We start from the raw sequence: 20,715 nt of genomic DNA on the forward strand, positions 1-20,715 counted from the left end.
TCATGTGGCTATCGCTAAGCCCGTAGGCACTTTCATTTTAAAATGGGCCACAGCAATGCGGGCAATAAGTGTTTAGCAACGAAATAAAATGTAGAAGCAGAATATAAATCCCATGTTGAATTTAAATGGGGATTTCCATGTGTAATGTCATATTGAAAGCATTTTCCAAGTCATAAAAAGTTCGTAATTAAGCTATGTTCTTTAGGCAAAGACGATCCGATCTACTCGTATTATGATGAAATTGAAATTAATATAATTTATTCCCCACTAGTTTTTTCCCGCGGCTTCGCCCGCGTTTAAAAGAAAATAATATAACATACTAATATACATAAAACTGAAAATTCGTACCTTCAACTTTGCTAAAGATCATTGAACATCACTTGAACAAATGCATAGTTTAGGATTCAATCCTTACTAATATCGATTAAAATAATCGATTTTTTGATTCTCCGATTAATTGATCTTAGATCGCCATCCCTAGTTCCCGTGGGATTTCCGGGATAAAAACTATCCTATGTCCTTTCTCGGGTCTCAGACTATCTTTGTACAAAATTTCATTAAGTCCGGTTCAGTGGTTTGGGCGTGAAGAAGAGACAACCAGACATACAGACAGAGTTACTTTCGGATTTATAATATTAGTAAGGATTAATGAAATATTTAAAAGTTTTTAGTGTTTTCCCCGACTCTTTCCCTATTTATCATTTAGATACCTATGTACGGCTACGTAATATTGAATGTCTGTCTGTTATTCATCATTAACAACATGCTTCAGAATATTTGAAAAACAAAAAGCTACAATATCTGCGACCAATTACACCTATTGTTCTCACAAGTGGTAAAGTTTTGTTTGTGCAGGTGTTACACTTATATGCGAGTATAGATGAACGTACCTAAAAGATTTACATTATTAAATTTCGCTTTACTATGAGTGGAGTAATTTTAACACTTTATTCCAAGTTCGGAATTACAAAACATGGGTTGCACAAATATGGGTATTGTACATTTTTTCAAGTTAAATTTATTAATGGCTGTATAGTTTTTCATAGGACAACATATAAAAGTATATCTACTTTGCAGAGTAATTTTGTTAAGGGATACAGGCTACTTTTAAGTATATGATATCTATTTTTCTAAGAATGTCTACCAATACGCACTTGTGCCAGCGCGGTGAACTATGGCCTAATCTTTTTCATTCAGAGAGGAGACCCGTGCCCAGCAGTGAGACAGTAATGGGTTGATGATGATATATCTGTTTTTTTTAATGTTAAAGGGTAACGGAAGCTTGTCCAAAAATAAAAGTAATCATTATACCCCACTGTAGAACCGCGCTTGACCCATTTCACTTTATCGTTGTAGCGGCCAGATGAAAGTGCACAACGCTCTTAAAGCGTTTAATGATTCACTACCGTTTAGATAATTTGACGGAACTACAAAGCAATTTGATTTCCCGTAATACTATCAAGAACAATTTGTTGATGTATGTTACGAAATTTTAAATAGTAAACTGATGATGATAAAAACAATAAATTCCACTTGATTTTAAAAGGTCTCTGATGCGCAAGGACATCTGCAATCACCTCCAAATTACATTAGATCTGAGGTTGCTAAGGAGTAAGTTACCCCTGAGGACTAAGTTAGAACGCGTACAAGACCACCATTGGAATAATACCGCTGTTATTGCAAAAAAAGCTACAATCGTTTGATCATCCCAACTTGTACGTTTAAGGTTTATCATATACCTTAAAAATAAATATGATAATATACTACTTATTACAATAAAGATAAGTTAAAATAAACTTATTAAGGGTCTTAGTTTCTTTCATCTGAAAGTGCCCTACATCAATATATCAATCTTGAAACTCACCCAATGTGTTATTTCTTATCGTATTATCATCTTGTCAGTGGCAGTAATTCATGACTATTAACTTTTATGATAAATCGAATGGCGGCTCCTCTTTCATTGATATGATCAACCTAGAGTCGCTATGTAGAGACATAATATCATATACTCAGGTACAAATGACCATTGATAGAATTTTATTACGCCATATCCGTTATTTGTAAAATTACTAAACCATAATTTAAGTTCCATTACTTAAGTAACAATTAATTTTGATTTTAATCATCGCACTTTGAAATTGAATATTTTGCCTGTTACTTCACACACTGATCTAGGTATAAAAGCTTAGAAAATAACATCTTTTCCCAATTTAAAGTAAATAATCATCATCATCAACCCATTAATGTTCCATTGCTCGGCACGGATATCCCCTCATAATGAGAAGGATTAGGCCATAGTCCACCGCGCTGGCTAAATGCGATTTGACATGATGAACTTACATATTTAGTCTAATCTACGATCTCTATGAAGTTAAATAGATCAACAATTGTATTCCCCGAAAATATACTAATGTATACCTAAACCTTATGACACGTGGTAATCCTATCGATCGTAGCAGTCGAGGTCGTATCTATTTTTACATCGAAAACAATCCACTAGATAAACAACAACAGTAGCAATACTGACAATTGTTTGTCTTCCCCTTATATAGCGTTTTAATAGCAGTGTTAAGCGTAGGTGTGTTCTGGTTTGAAGGGCATGCTAAGGTAGAGATGATGTTCCAACTAAGTCCTCTGGGGTAGCAGCATATGGGGCGTAGATTAGTTACGTGAGGCATTTAGGGGTTGAAGGGGTCGAGCCAAGTCTAATCTTACTTTGGGTTGAGGAGGGGTCGGATAATCTCTAAAAAAATCTGACATAGTTAATGGATGCCCCAATATGTGGACGATATTACGTAGGACTAATCCTATCTGGGGTTGATTTATGATTTCCATGGATGGCACTTGTAGCTTACCCTCAGGTGAACGGCAAGCACACCTGTGCAATAAAGAAAGCTTTTACTGTTTTATTAATATCTACGAATAATATAAAATGTCTTTGTGTACTTAAATAAAATTGTACTTTATATCTACGTATGTTTTCTTACAGGTACATAATTGTTCGTTGTTTTGGTAACAAAGTGAAATCAGAATCAGACGAGTGAGTATAACGTACAATACCCCTCATTACCCCTGTACTTCATTTACCAATTCTATTTATAATCAAAAACCGATTTCTTTCGAACCGAAAATATTATTATTATTTTATAATAGTACGATCATCCTTTCCTTTTAAGAAATCATTGTAAAACGAATCACGCTGTACCACTTAACGAGGTCAATTGTGTTATTAATAGCTTTATTTAAATGCAGTTTTAGATTGCTAGTTTCACGTTTTTGCTGTCTATAAATGTAAAATCGCAGAATTTACTGAATTAATTACACGTTCAAGCTGTTATGGCGTTTTTATTTTTTATTGAACACCGCTATTGAAATAAGTTCGTTCGTAAGATCTATCTACATATTTTCTATAGTCTTAGTGTAAAATGCAAATTTTTTGGCAACCAACTTTAAGACGCATAAGACTTGATGGCCATACGTCGCCATGACGTGTACAAATAAATATAGATACAGTGTTTCTTTGTAATTTCATAATAATTTCCATTGTTTAAAACCATATGCTATTTCGCCGAAATCCACGTCCATTTTTAACCTACTTCCTAGAAAAGTTTAAGGAAAGAGGTAATTAAATTTTGTTTTATAAGAGCTAATCGTATAATCGGCTAAATCAAGGCTGAGGCGGGACATTTCAATCTATTTCAGCACCACACGGTAAAAAAAATAATGAAGACAAAATTTTATACTTATTACACTAAGACTCTGAAGATTACATTAGTTTTATATGCGGCACTATAATTCGTTTTCAAGAATTAAAGTTAACTGCCTAAAAATAAAAATAAAACTTCCACGAGCACACGTCCAACAAATCGCGTATTATTGAATGTCTCTGTGAGGCCACATTGTTTAGAAACTAGTTGAGCGTTCCCGCGGTGTTGACCCATTGCCGCTAATTGACCGTGTCGAGATCCCATTGGCCCGACCTTGAAACACTGCTTTATACATTTTCTATAAACCTACGAGATGGACTTAGATCTTTATTGCACCAAAAATCTATACAAATTTTAATAAAGTTTCAAAATATTTTATTGAAGAAGATCCTTACCGATTTCTTTTTGGATGCCTATATAACCTACCACCACTTCGGAAGGTGTTTCGCTATGGAGAACAGCAGCAAAGAACTCCATAGATAACACATATCAAAAAATACAATATACATATAATATCAGCTTCACTAATGGAGCTTGTAGAGCTGGAGCTACTTCAGAACACAATTTTAGCGGTCAAATAACCATTAGATTTAAAAAACGCCTTTTACACACTTTGTGCAGGTAATTCTTAACTAAGCATTTATGTTTTATCGAAACTTATAAGAATGAGATGAGCATGCAATTTTAAACAGAATACACCCATATTTCAAACTGGATTACGAATGACAATTTATATTATCAAATTTACTTTTTATCACATTTGTTACAATGATAAAAATATTACCATCTTATCAATAAATAATTTTGGAATAGTATAAACAGTAAATGAAAGGTAAATAAGCGTAAGAAACCGTGTGTTAACGGTTTTCCAGAAAAACTGGTGTGACTAGCAAACAAACGAGTGATTCTGTAAGGGTTCCTTTTTGTTTATTCGTACGGAACCCTAAAAATCAGTCTGCTATTCGATCTCAGATCACTTATACAGAAAGTTGAAATTGAAATCACTGGGCTACCACTACTTTTTAACCGACTTCAAAAAAGGAGGAGGTTATTAACCAACTTCAAAAAGGAAGAGGTTACTCAATTCGACCGTATATGTTTTTTTTTTTATGTTTGTTCAGCGATTTGTTCGCGATGACGCGAACGATCGACATGATTCAAACACAGTTTTACAGTTCCATTTTGAGGAAATTTAAAAATTCTCGCCATTATTCCTGGATTATTGGTAAAACCCGATTTCATATCAAGTTAATAATTAAGCTATTGGTTTAATAATTACATAAGCTTACACTATGCTAATCCAGTTTAAACTTTTCAAACGACATTTATTTAACCTCTTCATTAACATTTGCAGAAATGCTCGTGTTGTTCTAATTATAACCTGTATAATAATCATGTGCTTCACATATTGCGTAACAGATCGTATATAAAACGTACTTGTGATTATGAAACGGACTACGTGTTTACATACTAATATATGCAAATATTCCACTGCGTATTTTAAAGCCTTATAACTTACACCTACGTTAGGTTTGAATGCTTAAGGGTTCCGTACCCAATGGATGAAAACCGTTTGAGATTTTATTATATAAATCTTTCAGGTATGTAGGTTTCCTCATAATGTTTCCCTTCACCGTTTTAAGCAAGTGATAATTAATTTCTAATACGCACATAACATTGACCAATCAGGGGTGCATGCCTAGGATTTGGACCCCGGGCCCCTCGTTCGAGAGGACGATTTTCTAAACCATTAGACTATCAGTGCTTTTATATGTCATGACTGTCACGAGGCTCTATACCATCTATCGAAATAATTATGTCTTATGACATTTTAACAAAGTATGTATTTACTTTGGTAGCTGTAACAACAAAAATAAAAAGATTTAATTAAGTATCGCTCATATAAAATACCAGTATTTTTAGCGTCTTTCGGTTCACCTATTAAACCTCTTTAATTTTAAAAATGCATGTATTTCTGTAGCTAGAGAAAAATATATCGTGTTAAATATAAATTGTTCTACGGAACTCTCCGTACGCAAGTTCAACTCCCACTTTCCGATTTTATTCTACACCTTGATTACGTCCTATCTTTGCGGTGACACCTTCATCTCTTGAGTCATAATGACGCTAGTCAATCGAACGTGCCAAATCAATTCTACTTCAGTCATTGTTATAAAATGACATAGAAATAGGAACGCAATAGACTACTGTACCCTTAGTATGAGATTTTACGTTTTGACAAAAATGACTGATTGGAAATGTATGGGCAAATACTTAAACAAATATCAAAACACACATTTTTGTAAAAACTTAAAAACTAATACTAAGGAAACTGTTATTACTCATTAATGAAAATTATCAAATTAACAACTTCTCATCGAAATAAAGTAGCTCATTGTATAATAACTTAAAATAAGGGAAAGTTTGATGTTCCACATATTACTTGATATTACGCATAAATTACCGCCGAATATATATGTAATGTTAATAAAAATAAATCAGAAATACTTATTCTCTTTTGAATTGTGCATTATATATAATTTATACAAGTCTGACCATTTATAATGTGGTTCCGTAGATAAGATGAACTTTTGGTTACCACCAAAAAAATGTGTATTTTTCTTCAAGTATAATAACTAGGAATTAGTTGGACGCAATCCATGCGTCTGGATAACACACGAATAAAATGAAATTATATGAATTTTGGACACTTTGATTCTAAAATCACTGTAATTTGATTCTAGATGCACTGCGATTTAAAAAATCTAATTAAGTCACCAGCTCATTGATCTCTGATCTAGATTAACCATAACCACTTCGCTCATAAGTGACTCAACACAATCATTAGCTCTGCTACGCGACTCAATGCAATTAAGATATTGTCATGAATCATTTCAATGCGACTGAATTAACCAAGTATGAGTAAGCAAAGCAATCATAACTTTATGTAAGTACATATACAAATAATGTGAAAACAAAAGCCAGTTAAGAATCCAAGTTATTAATTAATTACCTATTGTCAAAATTATTTTTAAAGTAATCAATAATTTGTAGTAAATTCCATCACACCCATTTCTATCTTATAACGGCAGTTACCTATAACAACACGTCAAGTTAGGTAGAAATAACAGCAGTGTTAGGCGCTGCTGTGTTCCGTTTTGAAGGGTGTGGTATGGGAGATAGACTTTTCCTTGGCGTTCCAGGTTAGTCCTCAGGGGTAGCGGCGCATCTGTGGCCGACCTCAAGTAGGAATATCTAATGCTATCTGTGGTTGATTACAGATGTCCATGGGCGGCAGTAGCCACTTACCATCAGGTGGACTGCATGCTCGTCTGCTACTCCTATACTATAAAAAAATGTTAATCCTTAGAGGTAGCTATACAACGTGGCCGATCTTAGATAAGGCACAAACCAATTAATAGCCACTTATCATGGGATATCATTGTTCATCCTCAGCCAAACTTCATGGAAAACATATATATATCATAGTAGTATAGGAACTCCGTGAATAAAAGCATCTTACCTCCTACCTAATTATGTTATGTTAGTTAATAAAACAGGGGGGTTAATAAAACAAGCATTTTTTTTTCCTTCAAAAGGTACCCGATGCCGAGGGAGCGACACAGGGTTATGTGGGACTCTTACCGCATTAAAACCTCTACCAATCAATCTACCTTCTTTCTACCTTCTAACAATCAATCATTAACCTAAGATCTAATGTTACTCCTTAGATCCATTGATGTAAGTCTGCTTATTCGACAGCAATGCATGGTAGTGGCGTCGTTGTTTCCGTTTGCCCCACAAAACTCGCGATCAATACACATAGGTCGACGGCCGTAAAACTTAAGTGGAGCAAAATAATTATTCATTTCTAATATATTTGCTTTACTAATCCATATTCAAAAAGAAACCCTATTAGTAAGGCTCAGCCGCCCAGACGTCTGTCAGTCCAACCTCTTGAACCATAATAGGTAGTCGGTTGAAATTTTCACCTGATATTTATTACATCGTATAATTATTTCGGATATCTCTGACAACAAATAATCAATTGCATTAAATTAAGTGTACTAGAGCATTATGGTAATACGAATTAAACCTACCCGGCAATGATTTGTTTAATTTTTATAATTTTAACTTAACGTACACTTACCTAATTCTTATTCGTATTACCTAATTATTTATTATAATACCTATTGACATACTACGTCACTATTCTAAACAAAGCCTCTATGAATCATTCTTATTAATGTCATATAATAAAACTATACACTCATACGTTCAAGCTAACAATTCTTTATCCAAAGATCAAATAAATAACCAAAAGGTATAGGACTATGGACCATTAACCTAATGAAGATCTACCTCATAGGTTCAAACTCATATGTATTACGTCCGCTACTTTCACCACTCATAAAAATGTTTGTATACCACACAATGCGTATTTCATATGGTACTATATTATACCAATTTCAGCATTAATTTATATGTAAATAGGCCTTTCCGCTCCAAATCCCTCAAGTGTTTAATATCGAGCACATTCTACAAAAGTCTGAGAATACTGGATATAAAGTCACGATGGCTGAATATTATATTAGTTCCATTACGCTGACCGCTCATTGGCTCATGGAAAACATCGTGAGGAACTACACACCTTAGAGTTATTCAACTCTCAAGGGTTTGTGAAGTTGTCAATTGAAAGGTGATTAGAATCCTCTGTCGTTCTACTCCAACGGAACCACCGCCACATCTATTTCTGTATAACAGTGTTGGGTTGCTGTGTTCTAATTTGATGGATTATCGAGCTTGGTTCACTCCAGCTTAGTCCTTTGGGATAGAGGCATAACTGCGGCCGATCTCAGGTAGGAATTTAATCTTATCTCAACTTGATTACAGATGTCCATGGGCGGCAGTAACCCCTTACCAACAGATCGACTGCATGCTCTGCTATTCCAGTTATAAAAAATGCACTAAGCCAGTGCGGTGATCTATGACCCAAACCTCTTTCACTCTAAAGGAGACCCGAGCACATCAGTGGTACCAGAATGGGTTGACGACGTCGCTAATGTTATACAAGCAATATGAGTCACGACACTTCTCAGTATCGCATAATATAACGCTGTAGCCTACATTCATCATCTACTTACTGTAGTTCCGCGTAGAGGTGTATGCCAGGTCTGGTAAATTATACCCGTGTTAAAACCACAAGGAATTTTTAGAATCGGTTGTTAGCGCATTGTTAGAATACCAAGTTATACCGCTCGTTAAAGCTATATTGAGCAAGATACATTATACTGTTTGAATTAGGGTGTAACTAACATCTTTATTTGCGTATCTTATTTATTTCCGTTTCTAATTCGTAGCTTAGTAATTGTAAAATTTTACTCTCAGCGTAGAAGTATTAAAACTGCAATGCTTTTACAGCAATTACAGTTAAGTTTTAGGATCGTGAGTGTGGGCTTTTCGATGAAGATTCTTATATGGATTTCATCACTGCTGTCTTCAGGCTAGAATGGTAGTTAGTAATCTACTATGTGACATTTTTCCAAATTAGTAGGTAGAATTATGTACCTAACCAATACTACACATATTCTAGTGAGTTAATCATTTCGTTATAAGTGATCTTTTAAATTGCTTAAATTTCTACCAAATTTGGCCACTAGCCATCCTACGCCTAACCGCGCCCAACGTTACTTAACTTTATAGGTACATCGATTAACATCTACACATCCCAACAACTATGCGCACTTAGTTCAAAGAGTGTCAAATCTATTTATTTACCACATTTCTTCATGAATCAGCGGTTTGGTATCAAAGTTTGCGTTTAAGGAAGACCAAATTAACTTTTGTCTGTAAATCGCGGACAGACTATTGGACGCCGCGGTCCAATTATAGCGGGCATTAATAGTGCACTTTATATCTGCAAGACTATTTCGCTTTGAGTGAAATACGAGCGAGGGACCGACTTCTGGAATCACGCCAAGCGCGCGAGATGTCCGCTGGAAGGGACCATTAACCAATATAGTGAAATATGTCTTGCAAGCGGAAATTGGTTTAATTGGATTTAAGCTAAACCTGAAAATCTTCAGATAACTCCTTTCGTAGATACCTACTATCATAACTTGTTTCATAGATAATAGCCAACAGCTATGTTCATAAAACAAGAGACTTGTTCTGTTCGTAAACGCTAATTTCTGAAACAGTTCAATAGGTTTTTTTTGCAACAATTGCTTATCGTTATCAGTAGGTACCATAAGAATCAAATAAGCTTCTTATCCATGTAACAAGCGGATTACTTAAAAATTGGCGAGTTATATGTGGTGGCTTATAATAACAACAAATTATTTGTGATTTACGTCCCTTACTAATATTCAATCTATCCAATGTTTTTCAAGACGAACGAAATTTGCCAATTTGTATGTACTAGAAATTCTCATATCGAATTCGTTATAAGTACCCTACCACTAAAGCACATTTATAACATAACATATTTTAATTAATGTATATTCACGCAGTTATTACACAATAAATTCAGCATGTTTACAGCGCGCCAGCTGTGTCGCTTCAGGAAATGTGTGCTCCGTGGCGCGCCCTATCTGATCTAACAAGATTTATCCCTTTTCCTTTTCGGTCCATCTTCGAATCGATTCGGAATGCAAGTAATACGATGTATGTATCAAATCGCCACTAAATATATTTGGAAGTGTGATGTTATGGAATAAGCTAATAATGTGATTGAGGAAAAAATTAAAGAATCAGTTTGGAGAATTTTAAGATTGAGATAAATAATTTTCCTGTGCTGTTTGATGAAATATGCTAAGAATTAAGAAGTGTATATAAGGGATTACTTACAATTTTCTTTTGAACATGTAATTAGTTAGTAGCTGTAGAAATACATTATGAATGAAATTGCTCAAAGCAAATATTTTAAAATATCATAATTATCATATTTCGTTACGGCCAATTAAAATTTGTATCTATCAAATCAAGTATTTTAATTTGAAACTCATAAGATGAAGGAATTAATTCCCTGACAAGTGGATACAAAGCACATTCAGACACACACACACACATTACACAAGTACCTACATAAAAAGTCCAGTAACTTATATTCATCATGTAATCAGATTTCCGCCTGCTCGGGATCAAACCCGGAAACCCTTACCACGGCAAACCAGTTAGATGACTATTGTGCAACGTGTTTTTATTCACATCATATTGGTATTAATGTAATAGCACTAACGAGTTTCCTTTATTTCTTTCGGAAGATGTAAATTAAAGTCCAATTACAATGTGAGAATTAAATACTAAAATACAGACAGATAAAAGAAACGTTTAAAAACATACATAAATATGAAATAGAAATGGTACTTATCTTGAAATCACAAATAATCACAACATTATATTTATTCGCATAGGCCTTTGATAAATAAAATAGAAAGATACTTAGCCTCCTCGACTTGCCCGTTCTTTTTTGAATTATTAACAAATAAAAAACTATTTCAGAAAAAAATACGTATAAATAACTTACTATGTAGTTTACGTAGTAAATAAATATTTCAAGCTTTTTAGGAACATTTTAATACGGAGACGTGGCAAAACTTTATTTACGGAACAATTTCAATTCTCGAAGTTAGTTTCACTTTCTTGTTAGTGATCTATCTATATATTTTACTTATCTGAGGCATAGGAGGACACTGCCATGAATAGCCATAACCTTTACATCGTAAACGTCACTTCAATGACCACAATACATCTCCATTACGCAATAAAATTCACAGGGTAGATATAATAAAAACCATTACTATAAACACCGTGAAAATGCAATTCAAACGGTGTTACATATCGATGTAATTAGCAGTTTATACAGGGTCTTATCCATACGCAATCTGAGCTTTTCTTAGCAAACTGCGTGACTAATACGTTTCGTCGGCATTGTATCCACTTAAACCTATTTAGGCAACCTTTCGAAGGTGTTCAAGTTATGTGTAGGCTTACAAATATAGAAATGAGTAGGTATGCCTACGTGTTTGAGTAGCAAAGCAAATTGAAATAAATTGTCTGTCTGTACCCTTATTGTAAATATCATTTTCGAAACAAAATACAAAACGTTACAAGAAAACTCCCCGACCATCTAGAAAAGAAATGCTCGTCAAACAGCTACAAGGGTTTTCTTTAATCATTGCACTTAGAACTCTCTTTTTTTATAAAAAAAAACATTATCAACATTGGCTGTTCTGATTTTAGTGACAGACACACCTATACATACTTCAAACACCCTTCACAATACTCTTTTTGCGTTTGGGCTTAAAACTGAATTTTCAAAATATCTCACTTATTGGAAGAGGTCGGAGCTATTTTGACGTAACTTTCACTCAAAAATGCAGGACTTTACAGAATGTAATCCCGGAATTTGGTGGACGAACGGCTGTGCGTTTAAATTGAGTTTCACGCAGAAAATAATCGAGATCTGACTTTTTAAAGTAAAACAGTGAGCTGGGGTGCAAATATGCAGCCACTAGGTGTAAATATAGATGAAATAAATCGTATTCAAGGTGGCAAGTCGACCTGAATCAACCAACAAATATATCACGTAATACGGGGTGACACGGTATCGGTTGAACTGACCTGGCACATTACACCTACTCAAATGTTCTTGGGCAATATTACATTACAATACTGCCTATTGGTAATATATTAAATATTTTTAATAATATATTCAGACACTTGTGTTACTAGGTACTATGGAGAAGCAACTGTTAAGATTTTCTAGGTGTATTTCGATTGTTATCTAATTTATTTCCAAGTATTGAATATGCTTTATTTAATGATGGTCTATATTTAAGATTAGCGAATATGTACGCACCTGTAACTAGCATGTCAGTCTAAGTGTATAGAATAAGTTTGTATAATATGTTTTGTATGTAATGCTGTTGGTGTGTCTTATAAATAAATAAACTCCTTGATAAACTCTTTCATTAAAACAAATTAACATAAACGTTACAACTTTACAAAAACAAGTAACGAATAGAAATCATCTAACTTTTTTAAGTGTGTAAAATTTGTAACGATGTTGAATTTGAAAACAAAAAATATTTATAAACCTCATACACCAAACTATTTCTAGCGATCTAATTAGTAAGAAGATACATGCTACGGCGAACTAAATTTCATGTCATTCAACCAACTGCTTTTAATTACCCTAATGAGTTTTTGAGTAAAAATAATATTATTATGATGAAAATCTTAGATACGATGTAGATATATAAGAATATCAACCTGTATTCGTATCTATCTTATTGAAAAGTAGATAATGATTAGACGTATCTCTTGTAAGCGTGGTAATTCAGACACGTTATCTTATGCCAAATGAGTTTTTATAACATAGGAGTAGCAGCCGAGCATGCAGCCCAACTGATGGTAAGTGGCTACTGCCACCCATTGACATTTGTAATCAACCCTAGATAGAATGAAATTCCTACCTGAGATCGGTCACAGATGCGCGACAACCTCTGAGTAGGTGGCGGTGGTACGGCCGGAATTGAACCACAAAGAGTTCTACCATTTTTTGAACGACTTCATGCAATCTGTTATATATTCCTTTAATAAAGAATTTGATCTTTACTAACTACATAAATTATGTTGTCCATGTAACGTAAAGTGCGTTAGTAACGCAGTTTCACTTCAAATTAGACCGATTAATCTGCGAGACCATACCATTGTCTGACGGAGCGTAAACAGCTGATCCACTGGTATCTATTACACCCACTTTTCCACTTTTTAACCGCGGCTCTCCATCAATAAAAATGCAAGAACTTCGAACAAATGTTTGTTTTGTAATCGCTCTGTATCGGCAAGTAAAAGTCGTGATTTCAGAATTTCATTGAGAATCAGTTTGGTAATGAGTACATCAATATGAAAAACAAATAGAAAATAATGAAGTGGGTTTGTTTGTGCTATCACAATAGTAATTCGTAAATAACAGCTGTAAATAAATACCGAATTGAGCCGCTTTTAAGTAAGACATTTTTAATCTGTAACTAATTGATTTTATGCCACAACTTAAATAACTGCGATTTGCGCATATTTTATTATTATTTTACGGTATAGAAGTAGCAAATTTTAATAAAGTCGTCGTGATAGTACGTGGCTTCTGACGTCACTGATACCTGGGGGCCTACCACCATCTTTTAAAAACATAGTTCAGGAAAGTTTTATTTCCACCTTAAAACAGTAAAATATTCCGTCATACACAGTTGAACAAACTTAAACCCTTATTAATATTTCACTTATCCATTGTATGAAACCAACTGAAATTGTCATGTTTTGATTAAAAAGTTAAATTTCCTGCAAAAAGTAAAAGTATGATTAAAATAATATTGTTTTAAGAGATGGTAGTAACCCCCCTGATAGGATTGAGACCTACCTTAAAAGTAGATTGGAACACCCTTTGTAAGTTTCTAGTTAACAGCAGTTCTTAACACTGTTATAAGGCAAAAAGGTGCAACAGTGGCGCTTAACCTTCAGTTCACTTCATATTGTTTAGGTATTATTACTACATAGGATCAAGTGACAATAATTTGTTTACAATTTCGCACGCACCTAACGCTCCGCAATGCTGTGCGGACATTCAGTTCACCTAGATATTAAATCCGGTGATCGGCCGGACATACGATACAGCAAATGTAGGCTATATAAGTGACTAATATACTCATTACACGAACAATCATTAAATTACCTAGCTATACGATAATTACAGGTATCGTGTTATAGCGTATTAGAATGTATATGTGTAAAAATGTATGTTTGTTTATCTATTTGTCCTTTATAACTTACTACGCCATTCATCCGATTAACATCAAACTTAACGAAGTTGTTAATAACATTTTCGCGAAGGTTTCTGGCATAGTAAATCTATATAACGCTAGGTAGAGCACGTGTCTGTCCCTGTAGTTCCGGGACTAGAATAGGGCTACGGTAACTCCTGCCTGTCGTAAGACACAACTAAAAGGGAGCTTCCGGGGTTGCGGGCGGCAAGAGTAGGAGCTCGTAATCACCAGCTGTTGTAGGAGCGAACGCTCCCCCAGGGCAGAGCCCGATCCGGGCATCGCGCTTGAAGGGCTCCGGTTGTGTTCCGTCGGAGATCCCGGAGTTCTCCAACAAGCGCTGAGGACGGCCACCGGGGGGGTTTTAGTGCGGTAAAAATCCCACATAACCCGGCGTCGCTCCCACGTCGTCGGGCACGGTAAAGGCACGGGCAAGGTAGAACACGTGTATAGTTGGTTCTAGCTTGAAAGATAGGTTACTTTTGGAGGTGGCCGGTATGTCGACATTATTTGTGGCAGATCAAAGTCTGTCCAGCCCACGAGTGTTTATAAATAAATTATTATTCATACATCGACATTTGCATGACCACAGCACATAACAGTTTCCGGACACCGAAATCAATTAATTTTGTACATGGCATCGATTAAAATATTTTAATATTTTTGTTTTGTTTCAATGCGTGTAATGAATATTACGTAAAATTTCTCTTTACTAAGATGTAGGGTCCATTTTAACTATTATTAAAAGGTGTTTTAATTGATCCATTTAAATAAATTAATTCTAGAATCTCAATGTATAAAAATACATTCATACCGCCACAGTAGGATTTCTAGTGGCATGACATGACACACAAAGACAAGTCCTAAAACACCCAGAGCCATAACACAATTCTAAAATATAATTTAGAAGTCTATAGTCCGCATAAATCTGCTAGTCCGTTCTGAATATAGAAATGAATCGCGTCGCCATAACAACAACTTCAGAGCGGACTAGCAGTTCGGCGCGGATTATACCTGGATAGAGATTTAAGTCATAACTCTACGTATCAGCAGACCGGTATGGTGACATTAGTGACCGCTTCGTCACGCGTTCATCTCATGAAGTTTATAAACATACGTATGAATGGAAAAGAAGCATAATTATCTTTTCATGAAATACTACAAAGCTTACAAAACAAATTCCATATTTATTGGAAAACCATAAAATTAGGATTTTCGAAACAAACCATCTTTAAAACCGATAAAATTCAATGAGCTACTTACTTATAACAGTTACTTGTGCACTATAGACGTTAAATTACTTTACAATTCCCTGACCTTTACACTAACACGCAAACGTCACGTTAGCTCAAATTAGAGGTCTAGGATTACAATCCGAGAGGGTCTGTAAACGGTACTCGTTTGTAACAAGATCTCGCAACGGTACTTTAATGATTCCCGGTGTTGCTGCAGGCACTGATAAGTTTCTAAAGAAATCGTGTTTTCCCGATTTTCCCGGAAAAATGTTAAAATGTCCCTAATACTTTTTGAATTTGAATGACATGAAACCTTTGTACTAAAACCTTCCATGTAAATAAGCTTTCAAATAACCAAAACTACGTCCAAATTGGATTAGTATTTTCTGAGAAATGGCGAACATACAAGTTTACATACATAGCGTCGAATACAGAACACAAAACTTCTTTTTTGAAGTCGTTTAAAAGCTTTATAAATCATGTAGGTATCATCAGAAATAAATAAATAAATAAATGACTTAATACATTATTTTCACGGTACCAAAACTCTTTAAATGTTTTATCCCAGATTTGAGATTTTGATGAGACTTGCACTGTATAGGTCAATTTTGACTATTGAGAGAGGTGGAGATATAAGAGTGGTGACGACAGCTGATCGAGTTATCGACCCTTTAACAAGGTTACCCATCCCCTTAACCAAAGTTTTAGAAACATTATGTACTTACCGGTAAGCTACGGACAATTATGCCTTAGTTATCTATTACTCACTAGAATGTTTAATAATAATGAATGTTTCGTTCATCAAAATAACTCGATATTATCTTATACTAGCTGACCCGGCAAACGTTGTTTTGCCATATAACATTTAGGGGGATGAAAAATAGATGTTGGCCGATTCTCATAGATACCGGATAAGCACAAAAAATTTCATCAAAATCGATCAAGCCGTTTCGGAGGAGTATGGCAACGAAAACTGTGACACGAGAATTTTATATATTAGATATAAAATTATCGTGTCACAATGTTAGTTTCCATACTCCTCCGAAACGGCTTTACCGATTATCACTAAATTTTATATGCATATTCAGTAGGTCTGAGAATCGGCTACTATATATTTTTATACCCCAAGTGATAAGCCCCTTAACATTTATTTATTTATATGGCAACACAACGTTTGCCGGGTCAACTAGTAACTCAAAGAATCTATACAAATCATTGTAGAAAGAAAATATTACCATCCATTGCATAGACAATCCTTGATACGTCATCTTATTTCTGTCGTTTTGAACTTAGTAATCCATGTCACGTATCCGATATCCTTCCGGCGTAGTCATTTGCGTATGATTAAATTATATATTTTGGACAAGTACTTCAAAACGTACCCAGCATGAAGCAGTATAACCTCCACAACTATTTCTACTTCATAGTAGCCATATACTGCTGCTGGGTTGGTTTGAAGGGTCTAGTCATGATTATCTTCGAATTCGACGTACATTTGAATACTTAAAACAGTTTAAGGTGTATCCGTAATGTATTTTTTTTTAAATATTAGGAAATCGTACGACATAACATTTTATAAATGTAGTTTTGCGGCGACGGTTTAAAAAGCATCCTTTAAAAGTACGACAATATTCAATCAATTATAATTTTATTTTCGTACTTAAGCCGTATCTAAACAGTAAGCCACGAAATGTAAGCGCAAACAATTAACTCCACGATTCGGTTGGAGAATGGTAATCATCAAAACTACGAAGTTTGTATCGAATGATCAGTTGAAATTAACGTGGCATGGATTGCGCAACGAGGTCGATGCCATCACCGCTCCCACCGCGCAATCGATCTACAAACTCAGTTATTGTTCTTTTATCTACACTACTTTCCTAAAGTGATAGCCTAGTGATTTGGAAGTCGAACTCAGCTGTAGGTCCTAGGTTTTAATCCCAGGTTATGATTTTGTGAAGTTATTGCGTACTACAAATTTGTTTCCTCCAACCGCAGAATAAATCTACAAACTCACTTATTGTTCTTTTATCTACACTACTTTCCTAAAGTGATAGCCTAGTGATTTGGAAGTCGAACTCAGCTGAAGGTCTTAGGTTTTAATCCCAGGTTATGATTTTGTGAAGTTATTGCGTACTAGACATTTGTTTCCTCCCACCGCGCAATCGATCTACAAACTCACTTATTGTTCTTTTATCTACACTACTTTCCTAAAGTGATAGCCTAGTAATTTGGAAGTCGAACTCAGCTGAAGGTCCTAGGTTTTAATCCCAGGTTATGATTTTGTGAAGTTATTGCGTACTAGACATTTATTTCCTCCCACCGCGCAATCGATCTACAAACTCACTTATTGTTCTTTTATCTACACTACTTTCCTAAAGTGATAGCCTAGTGATTTGGAAGTCGAACTCAGCTGAAGGTCTTAGGTTTTATCCCAAGTTATGATTTTGTGAAGTTATTGCGTACTAGAATTTTTTTTCCTCCCACCGCGCAATCGATCTACAAACTCAGTTATTGTTCTTTTATCTACACTACTTTCCTAAAGTGATAGCCTAGTAATTTGGAAGTCGAACTCAGCTAAAGGTCCTAGGTTTTAATCCCAGGTTATGATTTTGTAAAGTTATTGCGTACTAGACATTTGTTTCCTCCCACCGCGCAATCGATCTACAAACTCACTTATTGTTATTTTATCTACTCTACTTTCCTAAAGTAATAGCCTAGTGATTTGGAAGTCGAACTCAGCTGAAGGTGCTAGGTTTTAATCCCAGGTTATGATTTTGTGAAGTTATTGCGTACTAGAAATTTGTTTCCTCCCACCGCGCAATCGATCTACAAACTCACTTATTGTTCTTTTATCTACACTACTTTCCTAAAGTAATAGCCTAGTGATTTGGAAGTTGAACTCAGCTGAAGGTCCTAGGTTTTAATCCCAGGTTATGATTTTGTGAAGTTATTGCGTACTAGACATTTGTTTCCTCCCACCGCGCAATCGATCTACAAACTCACTTATTGTTCTTTTATCTACACTACTTTCCTAAAGTGATAGCCTAGTGATTTGGAAGTCGAACTCAGCTGAAGGTCCTAGGTTTTAATCCCAGGTTATGATTTTGTGAAGTTATTGCGTACTAGAAAATTTGTTTCCTCCCACCGCGCAATCGATCTACAAACTCACTTATTGTTCTTTTATCTACACTACTTTCCTAAAGTAATGCCTAGTGATTGGGAAGTCGATCTCAATCTGGAGGTACTAGGTTCGAATCCCAGGCTACGAGTTGTCGATATTTGCATATTAGAAATTAATTGTCACTTGCTTTAACATTGAAGGAAAACTTTAGGAACAACACACCTGTGTTCTTAAAGAAGAAAAAGTTCTCTAAATACGTATGCAGTCTATTAATTTGGCTGGCGTGGTGAACTATGTCAAAAACACTTACTCTGAAAGGAAATCCATGGCCAGTACAGTAATAGGTTGACGAAGATTTTCCCAACAAATAATTCCTAACAAACGAATGAACGAACCTATTCTAGTTGTATTTTGCTTTCCTTTACACTTCATAAAACGAGCAAGGTCAACTGTTAGGCAAATACGAATGGGCAACGTGTGTTCTCGGTCTATTTGGCAGAATTTCTTAAATGGTGCTTTACGAAACGCAACGTGAGTACATTATACGTTGCGAACAATACTAATGGGCGAGCTCGAGGAATAATTTGTTTATTTGATGTTTTGACATCGCAGTTAACTATAAAATAGTCTAGTTTTTTTGTTAGTTGTTTTTAGTTGTGTAGGTAGTTGTTTTTATATATTTAACCTAACGATATGGCAGACGGGCTACCTGATGGAAAGCAGTCACCGTCGCCTATGGACATTTGCAACACCAGAGGAGTCGCCAATGCATTGCCGGCTTTGAAGGAGAGCTAGTATGTGTATAGTGAATAGTGTCTATCTCATAAAGTGAGATCGCAAAATATCGCGTAAATTCAGCGTAATTTTATGCCCTTCGGAGATCCCGCAATCCATAGGTCCTAAAGGTCATGTTACGACTCAAAACACGACTTACGAAAAAAAAGTCCAAACATTTTTTTAAACTTGTTTTACTTCAAAAAATCAACGTAATTACAGTAATTATGGTATGTACGAGTAATTAACAAATTGAATTTAATTTACTACACTAACCTTTTACTGTAGCACTACCATGAGTTTACAAAAGTATTACTCGCTAGCGAGTGCGTAAAATAAATGTATGAAAAATTGTACAGCGCCTCTGGTGGTTACTCGTAGAACTAAAATCCGTAGTGGCGTAACTCGATACGTAAAAAACCTATCGAAATCAAATCGCTAGTGAATGTCATTATGATCTATTGCCATACAAATTCGGTCCCATGAGTCATTAATTTGACAGACGTTGTCAAGAAATACCGTAACGATAGTAGTTATGTTATTCACTAGCAAAATGACAATAGTTTTCTATTTACAATTTCTATAGTGGCATTTCTATGCCAACTCATGGTAGTGCTACTGGCTGGATAATATTTCACAAATTCATATCAATGGAATGTTACACTTTAATATGTAGTATGTCCACAATGTTGTGGCAATATGGGCCATATTGCAACTTATGTTTAAAATCGATTGCCGGTCACCTGCTGCTTGCAATCACTCAGTTCAATGAGCGTTTTTTGTCCGTCCGTTTATCGATAATACTGTAATATTAGCTGTCATTGCATAACTACCAACCGGTGGAGGAGGGCCCGCAGTCGAAGCCGGCCGTCGCGCCTTGCCGGTATTATACCCTCAAACTTTGGCAGTCGTATAAAAATAAACCCTGAATAAAAAAATAATAACTAAGAATATTTTTTTGCGAAAAAAGACAGATTTGAAGTGTATGGGACTCTACAAAATAAACAAAAAAATATAAGAGTTTGCGTAAATCTACACGAAAAAGCGGAATA

The 20,715-nt window shown here is 35.1% G+C and overlaps 1 protein-coding gene across 3 annotated transcripts in view; it reads left to right on the forward strand.

The window, feature by feature from the left end:
• nuf (rab11 family-interacting protein nuf) overlaps positions 1–20,715 on the forward strand; it is a 103,675-nt gene that overhangs the window by 27,375 nt on the left and 55,585 nt on the right. For 2 of the 3 annotated variants that reach the window (XM_073091375.1, XM_073091374.1), the window contains exon 2: positions 2,990–3,040. The exons of the other annotated variant lie outside the window; for it this stretch is intronic. The gene's annotated coding sequence lies outside the window, so the exon portion shown is untranslated. The remainder of the gene's footprint in view (positions 1–2,989; positions 3,041–20,715) is intronic. 3 annotated transcript variants of the gene reach the window in all.

Source organism: Epargyreus clarus, unplaced genomic scaffold (assembly GCF_041222505.1).
Source record: "Epargyreus clarus isolate Ecla_fem2 unplaced genomic scaffold, WU_Ecla_fem_2.2 ptg000034l, whole genome shotgun sequence".
NCBI lineage: Eukaryota > Metazoa > Arthropoda > Insecta > Lepidoptera > Hesperiidae > Epargyreus > Epargyreus clarus.